The 16,419-nt window shown below is 46.8% G+C and overlaps 1 protein-coding gene across 2 annotated transcripts in view; it reads left to right on the top strand.

Annotated features, from left to right (window-relative positions):
* Positions 1 to 2,926: 2,926 nt before the first annotated feature.
* The window catches only part of jcada (junctional cadherin 5 associated a), a 40,559-nt gene continuing 27,066 nt past the window's right edge, over positions 2,927 to 16,419 (top strand). Inside the window, exon 1 of one of the 2 annotated variants that reach the window (XM_080515187.1) lies at positions 2,927 to 3,003. The gene's annotated coding sequence lies outside the window, so the exon portion shown is untranslated. Of the gene's footprint in view, positions 3,004 to 15,913; positions 15,993 to 16,419 lie in introns of those variants that run through there. The other variant, XM_080515183.1, reaches the window with a different exon arrangement.

Below are 16,419 nucleotides of genomic sequence, written 5' to 3'. Positions count from 1 at the left end.
TTCATACCATGATTCTGCATTTCTGTCATTTTACAACAAATTTTATTTAAATGGAGCCGCAAAAAACGTTTAACCTTCAAACGCAGCTTCTAATGTGTTTACTTCTACTGAACACTGAAAAAAACAATCATTATCACACTAGTAAAAATTATTTGTGGAGTTCATGTGATTTAATCACGTCACATGTTTTCCCGTCTATTCATATAAAGTTAGATTGAATCCTCTTTATTCATATTATCTGAACAACATTTATTAGAATGGAAAATTCAACAACAAGAAATTAAATATGATCGTTTTAATCAAACATGTTTCTGATACGCAAACTGAAAAACTGCTTAGTTGATTTTTTTGAGTGTAGTTTTGAAACCAAAAAAATATCTTATGTTGTACTTATGATGGTTTTATCATTATTATTATTACTATTATTATTATTATTATTATTATTATTATTATTATTATTATTATTATTATTATTATTATTACCATTGTTGTTATTGTTGTTGATCATAATAATATATTATTATTATTGTCATTATCAAATTATTATTATTATTATTATTATTATTACTATTTACTTTTTTCCAGCTGATTCTGTGCCTGATTTTAATAATTTCATTTCATTATTACTTCCAGAGAAAATTATTTAAAGTTTTGCTCCATAGAGAATAAATAGAATGTTGACTATTAATAAATAGCCAGACATAAATAGTGCAGAGAAAAAAAAGCAATTTAATAGATCAATTTAATTATTTATATATTCAGTGTTTAACTTTGACTAATAGAAGAACAGGATGGATGATGCGTTCAGGTGCATCACGTAACTCCGATTTTTCTTTTTTTTTTCTTTTTAAATTTGGTTGACTAGTCTGGACATTACGGTATATTAAAAAACAAAAAAACACTTTACCTACATCAGACTGCTGAGTAAGCGCTTTAACATTTACACTTCCTGGCAGGTTTTTAGGGAGAATTATTTTATTATCTTTGTTTTAACATATTTTTTTTTAATATTTGTGACGATGGATGGAAATTAGCCTCGTCCTAAACCTGGTACGCCTCCATTCGTGTCGTATAAAATAAAAAATGTGGTTAATGAGACTAAAACAATCCACCTAATCTATGACATTTCGTCGCTGCCGCTTTGAATTTCATGATTTAGTGTGCCGGCGCTCGGACATTCGTCATCGTCTCGTGTAAAAAAAAAAACCCGAGAGCTTCTGGATTACTGTGCAGGAAGCGTCGCTATGGGAGAAGCGCCTCGCCACCGTGCTAAGCCTGGCGGATCAATATCCTCATCGCCGTACTTTACTTTGTCTCGTTTCCGCCGACATCAGCGCCGCTGCAGCGGCCGGACAGTAAAACCCTGTAATGCCGGGAGGGGGGGGGGGAGGGGCGGAGAGAGAGAGAACCACTAAAACCCCAAGGCCTCGCCACGTTGGTGGTCCTCCCCGCCTCGCGGTTTTTACGGCGCGGTCTCGTCGGGGGCTTTTCTCTGGACAGAAGGAGTGAAAGTGGAATGTTGTAATGTGGAGCATGTGGAGGGTGAGTGCAGCTCTGTTCCTCCCCCGGACCAAGATGGCCCCCGGGAGCCCGCCGGCCGCCGCCTCACGCCTCACGCCTCACGCCTCACGATCATACGTCCTCGGAAAAGGACGACGTTGGCGATCTGACCACACTTCCACTAGGTGGCGTGATCATAACCGATGGCGGCGAAGATGAGTGACGTGGAAAAAGTGTCAAAGTGATCAAATGTAGTGTCAAAGGAGATTCTCTCATTTTCCACTGCGACTCAAACAACTGATATTAAGTCAAATATCACAGGGCCGGAATGAAAATGACTATTGTTAGGAGACAGGAGGGACTGTTGGGAGGTAGGAGGGACTGTTAGGAGACAGGAGGGACTGTTGGGAGATAGGAGGGACTGTTGGGAGACAGGAGGGACTGTTATGAGATAGGAGGGACTGTTGGGAGACAGGAGGGACTGTTAGGAGGTAGGAAGGACTGTTAGGAGATAGGAGGGACTGTTAGGAGGTAGGAGGGACTGTTAGGAGATAGGAGGGACTGTTAGGAGATAGGAGGGACTGTTGGGAGACAGGAGGGACTGTTAGGAGATAGGAGGGACTGTTAGGAGATAGGAGGGACTGTTAGGAGGTAGGAGGGACTGTTAGGAGGTAGGAGGGACTGTTAGGAGGTAGGGGGGACTGTTAGGAGGTAGGAGGGACTGTTAGGAGTTAGTAGAGAACGTTAGAGATACTGTTAGGAGAGAAGAGGGACTGTTAGGAGACAGGGGGGACTATTAGGAAATAGGATGGACTGTTAGGAGACAGGGGGGACTATTAGGAGATAGGATGGACTGTACGGAGACAGGGGGACTGTTAGGAGATAGGAGGGACTATTAGGAGGTAGGAGGGACTGTTAGGAGATAGGAGGGACTGTTAGGCAATAGGAGGGACTATTAGGAGATATGAGGCACTGTTAGGGAATAGGAAGGGCTATTAAGAGATAGGAGGGACTGTTAGGAGATAGGAGGGACTGTTAGGAGATAGGAGGGACTGTTAGGAGATAGGAGGGACTGTTACGAGATAGGAGGGACTGTTAGGAGATAGGAGGGACTATTAGGAGATAGGAGGGACTATTAGGACGAACTCTCTGTTATCAAATTACAAAATCCTGCACTGTTAAAGTTTGTATGTGTGGCTGTTGAGGCAGGATTTAGATATTTGTGTTCTTTAAAGTGGGACGCCCACACCCGGCAGTGACGTCCCACCCCCGGAGGGCACTGGTGCACCACTGCTGGTGGGGGCGGGGACTGGGGGGGGGGGGGGGGACTTGAACCACATGGAACACGATCCGCCGCCCTGGGTGCTTGTTGGCTTCAAACTGCGGCGGTTTCTGCCAGAGTGTTTTTCGGACGGTTTTTCATGCTCGACTTGAAGGCTGCCGGTTCAATCCCCGGGAACTAACCTGTGGTGTGAAGGCAGGAAGTGGATCCCCATGGCAGATGTGAGATTCCAACCTCTCGCCGTCTCTTTTTAAAAAAAGAATTTTTTTAACCACGAGCCTCGCCTGCGTTCCTGCATCCACTCAGCCGAAAGCGCGATAAAGGCCGTCTGCACCCGGCCATTAATTTCATTAAAAGCTAATCTGCTTGTAATGTCGCCGCAGACGACAAAACGCCTCATTGACTCCTCGCCTCTACCTGTTCTATTATTCAAATCCCGCAGTCTAATAACAGGCAGCGGTTCTTATCGTGGGGGGGGGGGGGGTTGGGGGGGTTTATCCCTCCGCCAGCCGTTTGTGACACCAGACTGTATTAATCCGATGCATTGAAAATGTGCTGCAGGAGCCGCGGCGATTCCTGCGTGTGGCTGCCGATGCTGCCGGCTCTCGCTCGCCCACAACCGTCCGATCGCCGGCCAATCGCCGTCCGCATCGTCCGCCTCTGACGTCGTGACGACTCGGCCTCGTTTAAATGTCACAGCGATCGCAGCTCGACCAGAACGAAAATGCAACCAAGCAGAATATTCCCTCAGTCCAGAGTTGTTGGGGTTTTTTTTTTTTTTTTTTCTTGTGTGTGTTTATTGTCTATTTCTTTCGACCCCAAATAATTCAAGGACTCATATTATGTAAAATTCACTTTCTAAAACAGTAAGAATCGTCTCCACACCTGGAACGACGCCCCAGAAGTGAAGAGAGTGTGTCGCTCCAAGCAGCCAATCAGAAATCAAACCCTGTATAGTGTCATCGGGGGGTTTAGCCAATCACAATCAAGGTAGGTGCCTCCCACAATTAGAGCAGCTCTGCTCTGGCACATGGCACCACGAGAGGAAGTACTTCCTTCCTCTTCCCATAGAAGGGCGTGTGTGTGGGCGGAGCCAGTCCAGCTCACACAGACACAGCAGATTCTGAACGCAGCTCTTATGATCCAATACTCTAATATAGGAAAAGCTATAAGCTTTGAAAACAAGGTTTCTGGACCAAAGAGACCCTGAGGAAGTGTTAAAAAGCTGCATGATATGACCCCTTTAAAAAACAAAAAAACAGTTATTGTTTCCTAAAACGCCGCAGCAGGTGGATGATCGTCGTTCCCCCTCAGCCTCGACCCCCTAAAGACTCTTGTCTCGGTCCAGCGTCGGGTTCCAGTCCTTCGTTTCGTGGAATCACGACCACGGTTCTCCCAGTGAAGATCATCATCATCATCGTCGTCACCCAGCAGCAGCTTCTTCCCTCTCGGTTCCGCCGTCGACTTCTAATGACGACCGTCGAAGAACAACACGCGTCGGCGACGCCTCCACGCTTTACCGCACGTTTCCCCCTATGGAGCAGATGAGCTGATTAGACGCCGCAGCACCTAGATGCATGCATTTGCATGCTAATGAGCGCGCCAAATCCCCGCGACGCGTAACGATCCATTTGTATTAATAGCCGCCGTGCTAAGCGTGCTAGCGTGGACACATGTGCTAATTATTGCATTAATCTGCTGAATTAATAACCTCTGGCGTAGCAGGTTGTGATTAATAGATGGCGGTGATTAAAGTGAGGGCGGTAGGCGGCCCCGGCGCCTCGGCATTATTTTGCTGAGCTGAAAATAATTTGAATTTCTGGTCTCCCTCATTAACGCGCGCACGGGAAATATTGCCGAGGTGCGAGGAGTTCACCTCGAGGTCGAGGCGGCGTTTAAACCCCCGGTCGGTGCTCGGCGGGCCCCTGCGGTTTTTTTTTTGGCCCGGCTGCCGGAAAACCGTGGAAAAGGGAAGATGTGGAGACGCACTGCGTTTGACCCCCACATGCTGCCGCCGCTCTGCGTCGACGGACTCGCCCTGATCGGGGCCGTCGGCCCTAAACGCCCATAAATCTGCTGCTGGAAGCAGCCGGGGCTTTTCAGCGCCGAGGTTTATAAAACCATTTAAAATCAACTTTTCTATATCGTTTTAATCTGCGTCGAGGCCAATCGCCTTTCAAACGATTCTCATGTTGCTGTTTGAGGCGACAAATATGCCTCTTTAATGAGATTATGTAGTAGTTTGTGAACTGAAATCTCTAGTGAGGCAACATTTGGCCTTATTGAAAAGAAAAATGGAAAAAAAAAAACCTTTGTGTTTTTGGGAAACACATTTTTGAAAAAGCTCCAAGTCTTGTCTCGGCGCAAACATGCAGGAGGAGACGGACAATCGGAACAATGTTTCCTTCCAGAGTGTCACGACTCCCACTTCATGTTCTCCTGGGAGGTTTATTGTTCACAAGGAAAAAAAAAAAGAAAATAAAAAAAAAAAACTGTGGAAAAATAGAAGAATAAAACAAGATAAGGAAAAAGTGGAAAAATAGAAAAAAAATGTTTTAAGTGAAAAAGGAAAGAAAAAATTTAATAAAAAGCGTAATAAGAAAAAATGGGGTGAAAAGAGAAAAAGAAAAAAAGGAAAAAGGAAAGAAAAATAGAGGAAAGAACAAGATAAGAAAAAAGGGGGAAAAATAGAAAAGTTTAAAAAGTAAAAGCAATAGAAGAAAAAACAAGATAAGAAAAAAGGAGGAAAAATATAAAAGTTTAAAAAAGTAAAAAAAAAAATAGAAGAAAAAACAAGATAAGAAAAAAGGGAAAAAATTGAAAAAAAAATGTTTAAGTGAAAAAGGAAAGAAAAAATAAAATTAAAAAAAGAAATACGAAAAAATGGGGGGAAAAGAAAAAATAGAAGAAAAATCAAGATAAGAAAAAAGGAGGAAAAATAGAAACATTTAACAAAAAGTTTAAAAAGAAGAAATAGAAGAAAAAACAATAAAAGAAAAAAGGGGGAAAGAAAAGAAAAAAGAAGATAAAAGGGAGGAAAAAATAGAAGAAAAAAAAAAAACTTGAAAAAGGAAATATAAAATAGAAGAAAAAAAACAAGCTAATGAAAAAAGGTTTGTTTGGGGCGACAAAAGCAGGTCTGATCCGGGCGTCGCCCCCAAAACAAAGAATTATAAAGGTGACATGTGTTTTTAGGCTCTGGATGATTTTTATCTGATGGAAAGTGGGACAAGCGGCTCTTCCAGTCGTTGGACGGAATCAGGGTCGCTGGAGCGTCACGATCTGGTCGCTTCTGCCTCATCGTCTTGTTTACACACACACACACACACACACACACACACACACACACACACACACACACACACACACACACACACACACACACACACACACACACACACACACACACAAACAAAGAGAAGAGAAGCCTTCAAACTACACGCCACAATCGCACGGTGAAGAGATAATGAGGCGGGACTGGGGCCCCAGAGAGCCGAGCTGTACCTTCCACCGCCGCCGACCTCCACCAACGAAGGGTTGGGTTCCACTGAGGATCAACAAGGCGAAGAACAACAAACGCTTCCAGTCCTTCTGGCTCAGCTCCTCACCTCTCCAAAGGCGCTGTTGCATCCGAGCTAAGTAGAAAGAGAGGGAGAGAGAGAGAGAGAGAGAAAAATGAAAATAATAATAACACCGGGTCATATTTCCGTCTCGCCCCCCCAAAAGTTCTTTAATGTTGAGTTGTGCTGGAAAAAGCCTGGGTGGTTTTGTTTTGATTCGCTGAAGCCGCACCTCGACCGCCCACTAAACCTCAGCCAGACGTCCGGGTGGTGCCCCCATTCCACCCCACCCCACCCCCCACCCCCCCAGCCACCCCCACCCCCCTACGCAGGTACGCCGAGGTTCTTCAGTGTGTAACATTACGGAGAAAGAGGTTCTCTGGCCTTTGGCTCCGGCTTCTTGTTCCATTAAAAATAGTAAAAAAAAAGACTAAAAAGTGAAGTTATTTCTTGAGGCATGCCGGTGTTTGCCTTCGTGGGGGAGGGGGGGGTGTTGGGGGGGGGGTAAAGTGTCCTCCGCTATAGGCGGAGGCCGGTTGAGTTTGCAGAACAGCAGGAGCGCAGGAATGGCGCACAGATAGAGCGACGCTATAATTAGTCACTGGAAGGGTTTCCGTGAAGAGCGAACAGAGTTCCTTATCCCCGAGTAACATGTGGAGGGAGGGGGGGAGGGAGGGAGGGGGGGACCTGCGAAGGAGTGTGTGTGTGTGTGTGTGTGTGTGTGTGTGTGTGTGTGTGTGTGTGTGTGTGTGTGTGTGTGAGAGTGCCCTCCATCAAGCCCTGTCGCTCATCCATCTCTCACGCCTGTTGACCCCCACCGAGCGAATCATACCGCTAATGTCTCTTCTGGGAAGGATGGATGTGTGTGTGTGTGTGTGTGTGTGTGTGTATAAGTGTGTGTGTGTATAAGTGTGTGTGTGTGTGAGTGTGGCCTGCACTCCAGAGTAAATCCGAACTTTTTTTTTTTTTTCTTGTTGTGTATCCACCATGTGTGAAAAGCAGCGGCGAGGAAAATGGCCTCCCGGGTTCCGCTTCGATAAACACGCCGCCGCCGCCGCCGCCGCCTCTTCTCGAAACTTTTCGCCCGGGTTCTGATCGGAACAACTTCCCCGACGGTTTTTCCTCCGAGGTTGTATGAAGCTTTATGAATAAAGTGACTCCAGTGAGCGCTGAATGGAGGCCCCCAGAGCTCCAGATGTTCGTTATCTCATCTGGTGTCAACGGCCCGACATTCTCATCACCTCCCCCGCCGCTACGGGAAGTGACGGGGTTAATGGGTGGAAACGGTGGGGGGGGGGGGGCTGGTACTGGTACACCATCCACTCACATCTGGATATGGACTTAGGACATTTATTAAAAACACCTATTTAGATGTATATTTAGGATTTTTTTACTCGTGGTTTTCTTGCATTGACCTGATCCTCCCCACATGGAAAGAACCTATATGAGGATATATGCGCATATATGAAACATATCAGCAGTTAATATGAACATATATGACAATATATATGCTGCACACATGCGTATATATGCCACATATAGGCAAAATTTAGGTGCATATATGTGAATATACAGGCCATATAAGTCTCCTGTACTACTTCTTTATTTCTACATATATATATATATATATGTATATATATATATATATATATATATATATATATATATATATATATATATATATCTCCCATATCTCACTTTGGCAACTGTCATACATTATCAAGGCAATAACTGAGAGCGAACTAAAAAAAAATTATGCAAGAAGAATATATAGGTGCATATATGCACACATATATACGTGCAAATATGTACCTATATAAGTACCTGTATGCAGTTATATGTGTACACATATATGTACATATATGTGCATATATGCACATATAATATATGAAAACGGCCAATTTTATATATATGTCACGTATATTAAAAACCTATATCAAAACCTATATTAAAACATACACTTTTATATAGGTTCTTTCCATGTGGGTCAAACGGTGAAAGCATGAATGGACGGGGGTGAGGGTGAGGGTGAGGGTGAGGGTGAGGGTGAGGGTGAAACCCCGTTCCTGTAGTCTGCGATCCGGTTGTCAAAGCCAGCGGGAAGCAGCTCGTGGAGCGAGGAAGCGATCGCCCAGAATCGTCCCACCGCGCCGCCAGGCCGGTGATTAGACTCGCGCGCTGGCGTAAATTGGACGTTACTGCAAAAAAGGCATAAAAGCTCCTGCAGACTGGAAGCAGTGGGCCTGTATTTTCCCCTCTGGCGCTGCTTCCCTCGCATTTCCACTCCGTCTGGCTGTCTGGGGCGGCGGCGGCGGCGGCACTCCACCGCCATCCCACGAGTCGGCCATATGTGTGTGTGTGTGTCACTGGGACTGTGTGTTTAGCCATTTAACAGCCCGGCGATTCTTAAGAGTGGGAGGGAGGAGCACAAACAAGACATGGGGATGGCAAAACACACACACACACACACACACACACACACGGCTCCAGACGGTGTGTCCTGCCGGCCGGATGATCTGTCTTTGAAGCCGCGATGAATCAAAGGCGATGATTTAAGGGCCGCGTCCAGGCCGCAGACAGCTAATGTGAAGTGGATGGGCCGCGGGTCTGCCACCATCCCTCCGACTTCCCATCTGTAAAAGTGCGCCGGGACGGCGGCCATCGCTCACGCCGACTCGCTCGTCCATCTTAACCCCCCTCCTCCCCCCCCCCCCCCCCCACCCCACCCCCACCCCCACCCCTCGAACTGTACTGATGTCATTCCCGGTATGAGCGCTATCGAATTAGCCGCGATGTCGATGCATGAAAGCGCTTATCTGCCTGACTCATGTACCAAAACGGCGGTGGAATATTTCGGCCGTCACTCCTTCGCACGGCATCTGTTTCTTATCGAATTCCAATATGGCGGGGGGGGGGGGGTGGGTGGGGGTGGTGAAGTGCCCTCCGCCTTATCAGTCCTTCCGAGGGTCACGACACCGACACCCATCCGTCAGTCCTGGATCAAACGCACCCGAACGGACGGCCGCTTCTCGCTTCGCCGCGGATCGTACGCCGACCGACGATCGTACGCCGACCGACGATCCCGCCCCCGCCGCCGCCGCCGCCGTGACCTTGGCGGCTCCCGGAGGAGATGTGGGGCTGAATGGGAGAGAAAAAAATAAATAAAAAAAAGTCCATTTAATTTACCAATTAGTGCTGGGAGAGAATGGCTGTCTGGCCGCTTCATTGGCTTCGCTCCCGCCGATTATTGCGGCACTTTTAAACAAGCAGCTTAAGGCAGATTAAATGGAATCGTAGCGCGGAGAAGAGGAGAGCGGCTGGCGAGGTCTGCAGCCGCACGCCTCACTGTTTCCCACCGCTCGGCTGAATATCCAGTAAAAAAAACAAAAAAAAAGCCGTATTGTCCTTCATCAGTTACGTACATTTATTTTGAAATTTCCCACTGATCCGTCGCCAGTTTCACTTCAGGGCGTCGACTCATCAAATGCATAATTTTTTTTAATGTTTCAGTTTCGCGTTTAAGCGGCGATGCTGAGAAAACGACGTCCGTTTACGCAGAACGTGACGTAGTTGCCATGTTTGGCCATGAGTTGGCGCTGTCGGTTGTTGTGATAGAACCACACACACACTCTGTTTCCCTGGAAGTTTGAGAAAAAGCTCATTAAAAAATTTTTTTAAACGCCGCTACTGCAGATCGTCGTTCTGCACATGCTCAGTAGAGGGACAACGTGGAGATGAGGAGTGCGGCCATAGACCTATAGAACTAGAATCCTAGTTGGGTTTATGATCGGGAATCTACATCTAAATTGTCTTCTTCTGTTTTTGGTGTGTTTGGTGAGTCACAGCGCCCCCTAAAGGCCTGGCATGTGTACTACATGCCCTGAAGTCTCATGTTGAGCCGAGTTCATAGTGACGTGTGCGATCAAAAACTCTCCAAACCCGAGGCAGACGCTCCTCAGACGAACTCTCCTCCACGATATGAACGCCGCTATTTGTCAGCTGAAATCGGGATCGAGGCGGATCAAAGCGGATCAAAGCGAACCTACTAACGTCAACACGGGCCAGCTGTTCTCACCGGCGGTTCAGAGGTGAGGGGGCTTTACATGATCCCCATGTGTTGAACGTGCCCCCCCCCCCCCCCCATAGATCTCTTACCTTACAACAATAACCACAATCCACAGCCGGACCGCCTTTGATCTCTTGAGCAGGAGCCTCTGGGTGGTGTGAGGTGGGTGGGGGTGGGGTTTAGTGGGTGGGGGGGGGGGGGGGGGGGGGGGGCTCTTATCGTCAAGCCTTCTCCTCATCTGTCCCGAGTTACGTTTGGCACTTCGCTCCATCGCGGCCCAGCTGTTTGGGGATTTGCTGTGTTGCCGTGACCACAAGAGGCCTTCGGATCACGTTTGGTCGGATTCCGCGCCGCTTTTCTTCACTCGTCGCCTCAAAAAGTCATCGCTTTCTCTTCAATCTCTCTTTGCCTTTTTGTTGGGTTTTTTTGTTGTTTTTTTTTTGCAGCCTTTTGCTGCTGACCGGTTGCTTGCGGGCCGGCGGCCTGGGAAAACAAAAAGCTTTCCAGTTAGGAAGGGACTGAGTAGATTAGATAACTGGGCTGCAAGCTGAGTGAGCTCACTGGTGTCGCAGCGCTTTTTTGTAAACGTAAGCACGTCTGAGCATGTGACGGGCGAAACACACACACCCCCCCCCAAAGAAAAAAACCACGGAGACAAAAAGACATCAGTGCCGTCGAGCAGGAAACACACGGCACATGCTTCGTGATTCGTTCGGGGCCGGCGAGGAATGTAACGCCGAATCAGTTTGGCGTTTATGTTACGCTGCGGCGCGGTTGTTTTGGGTTCGGGGGAGGGTAGGGGTGGGGGTGGGGGGGTGGGGGGGCTCCTGCAGCCCGACCGCGAGAGGATGCAGTGGCCGCTGGATACTGTGGCGTTCCTTAAAATAATCCTAATTATAGGTCCTGCAGAGGGATTCTGATGGGAAACGAAACCATTTTGTGTCCAGGAGGCCCACAGAACTCGCAGTTACAACGCCGGAGCCAAGTTTGGCACATTCTTTCTTGTATGGAAAACGTTTTTTTTTTTTTTTTTTTAATCGTCTCGACGGACTCCAGGCAGCACGGAAAGGCTTCGTCTGGCGTTCTCTTTTGGGAGCGAACCGTTCGGATGATGTTAAACGAATCCTGTCTGGAATTTTTTTATTGTTATCAGAGGACGAACCATAGATATAAAACACTAGATGCCTCATGCGCCTACTGTGACGTACCTACAGCGCCGCCATCTTGGAGAGGTCGAAAATCCACAAAAACGTTCGTAGGAAACGTGGAAAAATTATTAGGGGGGGAGGGGGGGGGAGTCTTCCCACGGGATAGAGCTTTATCTCAGCTTTAAAATAAGGTATCTTTTGTGTTGCTACGTCGACTAGCAAGCGAGCTACAAATGGGTTTGTGGATTTTCTCGCCTGGGATCTATAGGTTTAGCACGAACGGGAGACCTCTCCAAGATGGCGGCGCCGTAGCGACATCCGGTCAACAGGCGCCGATAGGCCGTGTGGCATCTCGCGTTTATATCGATGGGAGGAACGGCTAAATCGTCATCGTCATCGTCATCGTCACCCGCTCCTTGGGGAGGAACGGCGGGACGAGAGGCGGCCATAAATTAGAGCAATCGCAGAAAAGCGTGGCGTTTGCCAGGTGGCACCGTCCCGCCCCCCCCCCACCCCCGATGGTAATCTGTCTCGCCGGTGCCAAGATTTCCACAAAAAAAAAAGGTGGCTGCACTCGCTGCATCGGGATCGCTGCAATTACACCCTTCCAAAGCCCATTACCTGCTGATCTATTTAAAGCCGCCGGAGCGCAGCCTCCTGCCTCATGCAGCCTTTGATGTGAGCTTTATAAATCAAAGGGGGGGGGGGGGGGGAACTTATACAACACTCTGATTAATGACAGGGCCTTTTGCAGATTATCTGTTCCAATTCGAGAACTCAATTTCTCTAAATTAAGCATTTTTTTTTTGCAATAGAAAGTCGAAGTGTTTCATCCAGGTTGTCCGTTTTAATTTGGCCGCGCGTCACGAGACATGACAACTGAAAGACTTTTCACTTTCTTTCTTTTGCGTTTAGACAAAGACAGTGAACAGAACTGGGACAGTTTCAGAAGGAAAGAAAAAAAAAAAAAGGAGGCTAAAACTTCTAGATTATCAACATTTGCATCTGGACACGGAGAAATAAATGTGAATTAATTGTTTCTTTCCGCTTCGTGATACATTTTTTGACTGATATGACTCAGTTCGGGAAATACGGTAATACAGTTGAATTTATTATGCTTTTTTTTACCGTAATACACAGATTAGCGGTCACACCTTTTTCAATAGATTGGCTGGTAATTTGTGTTACATTAAGAAGGAGCTTAAAGAAATGTCAAAATACGGAGGGACTTGCCAGTGTGACCACTAGATGTCACTGTTTGACAACAGGACGCCGCTACAGCACCACAGAAGAACCTCCTGTACGAGTTAAGCTGAGACAAACGTCTCCGAAAACATCGACAAACGACCAAATGTGAGAAAACAACAACAAGCTGCAAAAAGTGAGTTTGACGACCAAATTCACAAAAGTTTCTAGATTTCGTCTTCAAAGCACATTTTTTGGACTCACAGGACTCATAGTCTGGGAAATACGGTAATAGTTTGGGAGGATCGATGAAGCATTTTACTGTATTTCCCAGACTATTACTCAAACCTGACTGCTAATTTATGTTATATGAAGAAGCAGTTTAGATATATAAATATATAAAAAACAGAAGTGCGTACAATCTGTGGCCACTAGATGTCACTATATGACAACAGAACATTGCGACGGTACCACAGAAAAATCTACTTTACTCGTGAAGATAAATGTATTGAAAAAGGTCTACAAATGACATAATGCGCTGCAGCTTATACTCAGGTGCGACTTATAGTCTAGACAATATTGTATATTGTTTTATTAAGAAACTGTAGGCGAGAATTCGTATCATAGAAGAATTCGTGAGGCGCAATCTCGAGCAGGACGGTTCCAAAACTAACATGAATACACAAATAAATGCATTTAATTCAAGTGTAGAGTAGAAATACGTTAAAGTAGAAATGTGGGTTAATAAAAACACTGTTCATGCTTGTAGAGGCAGAACAAATTAAATTAATGACAATCGCTGTTTCTGTTTGCGGACTCGTCTCCTACCAGCCGTGCTGAGTTTGCAAAATTGTGTCATTCTCCTACAATAATTCTCAAACTTATTTCAACTGTATAAAAACAAAGAGAATAAATGTGTCGAAGCACCAGGGAGCAGACGTTCTTCAAGGCCTCCGTCAACACGTCCCACTTAGTTCAGTCTCACACAACGTCTCAGCCACCCTGTCCTAACCAGCTCCTGTCAGTGCACCACCACCTCCACCTTCTCCTCCACCACCTCCTCTACCATCACCACCTCCATCACCTCCTTCTCCTCCACTACCTCCACCTCCACCTTCTCCTCTACCACTACCACCTCCACCTTCTCCTCCATCACCTTCTCCTCCACGACCACCACCTCCTCCACCACCAACACCTTCTCCTCCACAACCACCACCTCCACTACCACCACCACCACCTCCTCCTCCATCACCTTCTCCTCCACTACCATCACCACCTCCTCCACCACCTCCACTACCATCACCACCTCCACTACACCACCATCTCCACCTCCTCCACCTCTTCCACTACCACCACCTCCACCTTCTCCTCCACCTCTTCCACTACCACCACCACCACCTCCTCCACCACCAACACCTTCACCACCACCTCCTCCACCACCACCTCCACCAACACCTCCACCACCAACACCTTCTCCACCACCTCGACCACCAACACCTCCACCACCTCCTCCACCACCAACACCTTCTCCACCACCACCACCACCACCACCTCCACTACCACCCCATCAACACCTTCACCACCACCTCCCCCACTACTTCCTCCGCCTGCAGGTCACGTTAAGTCAAACCAGTGAAACCCCATTGGGGCTTTGCAGGAACACCAGATAACCATCGAGTGCCGGTGTTGTTAAAAACACATTAATGTCGACGGGCGTTTTCCCTTTTTTTGTTTCTGACCGTTCCGGGCGAGTTGCCGGAGCTGCCAGCCTCCATCGCTTTCAGGGGAATTCGCCTTATAAGCAACATCTGTGTCAATATTATGCAGGTTTTCAAGGTCCGCTGTTCCTTTTCTTTCTTTTTTTTCCTCGCCAGTGGAGAAGGAGCTGCGGCTCCGGAGGGCCACATGGGCGTGAAGTGGAAGAACCGAAAAACAACAGAAAAGTTTGATTAACTGCTGCAAATAACTGTTTTTCTTTAAGATAATGTCGTTTATTGTTTTTATTCAGGGGAAAAAAAACGTTTATAGTTGATATAAAGTTTACTCTGACATGAGATTCAAGGCTTAAACGTGACGATCGATGTTATTTATTAGTCAATATTGCATAACCAATATGAAATAATGACGACCAGGAACAAGATAAACATCATTTATAACATCAGGTTTTTTTCTTCTGCGTATGTTAGTAGAATCACCATGAGAGTTTTACACGTCCTTCTTATCTTCATCTTTGATTATAATGAGCTATAAACCATTGTAATTTCAGCAAGTTACATGAGAGATAAGGAATTTAAGATAAGTGGAAATGCATTCATTCACCAGTTGGAGAAAAAAAACTACGGCACCCCTAAAGGGACACGCAAAAAGAAAAAAAAACAACTTTTGTGAGATCTTGCAAAGTGAAAACCATCTTTTACAGTGAAAATCTTTTGTTTTAAACTCCATATTTGCAATTCTGTATTAAAGAAACTGTAAAAATGATGGATGGATGTTTGATGGATAACATCTGGATCTCCTCAGTTGGTAACGAAACCTTTTGTTGGTTATACCGAAAGAATCCACAGGTTGCAGGTTCGATTCCCCATCTGTACACATGTGGAAGTGCCCTTGCGCAAGACACTGAACCCGCCCAAACTGCTCCCAGTGGCTGAACTGAGCCTCTGCCGCGCTGGAGTGAGTGTGAATGTGATTAATAAGGAAAAGCAGAAAAATAAAGCAAAATCTATTTACATTATTTGGATTCAAACCTGTAATATTTTAATTATCTGGTTCAAATCCACTGAACCGCTATTTACGTCGTTGTCTCCTTCTGTGAAGTCGGAATCTAAAATGTCACTAAAGTTTGTCGGTGACTCTCTTCACGGCGCGTCGCTCGTGCGTAATGTGACGTCACGAACCACGGCGATTAGTCTCATGAGATCAGAGTAATTGTAATTTCTAGTAACGAGCATGGATGAGTGGATGTTTTGTTTTGGCTTGAAAACGCTGAGTGTGAAGTGACCTTATTGCTGAGCTGCGCCTCTGGATGGAGCGGAGGGATGTTTCCTCAGTGTGTGTGTGTGTGTGTGTGTGTGTGTGTGTGTTCGTGTGTGTGTGTGAGAGAGAGAGAGAGGAGTGTGTGTGTGTGTGTGTGTTCGGAGGGGCTGTTCCTTCAGCAGATCTCCGCTCAGTCCGTCCACAAGCAGCGGCAGGGAGGGATGATGGTGAGCGGCGGGGACTAGGCGGCGGCAGCGCGACGACGCATTTCTCAGGTAAAGAATTCAAAAAAAAAAAAGAAAGAAAAGAAAAGAGGAGAGAGAGAGAGAGAGAGAGAGAGAAAAAGAAGTGCATCGTTCATCTTTTGAAGCCTGTTTTGTTTCGACCGAATCGCCCTGACTGTTGCCGACAGTCGCATCTGCTCCTCCAGCCGCTCCAACATTTCCAGCGGTCCGTCAAGTTGCAGCGGAGCGGCGCCAGACGCGCCTCCGCCCGGGCTGCGTCTCCCCCCCTCTCTCTCCCCCCCTCCTCCTCCTCCCCCCTGGAGGTTGGAGAGAAAGAAAAAAAAAACCCCAAAACAAAACATCCTCAGCTTTAAGGAGGCTGCCTTTCCCCCCCCCCCCTCTGCCAACTTGCAGCGGGTGACCCGGCCACTGTTCGCGCACTCTCCCGCTGAAGGTTAAAGCTCGCTGGATGGAGCTA

This window comes from Blennius ocellaris, assembly GCF_963422515.1.
Source record: "Blennius ocellaris genome assembly, chromosome: 19".
Lineage (NCBI taxonomy): Eukaryota > Metazoa > Chordata > Actinopteri > Blenniiformes > Blenniidae > Blennius > Blennius ocellaris.
This window is presented reverse-complemented; position numbering and strand designations above follow the sequence as displayed.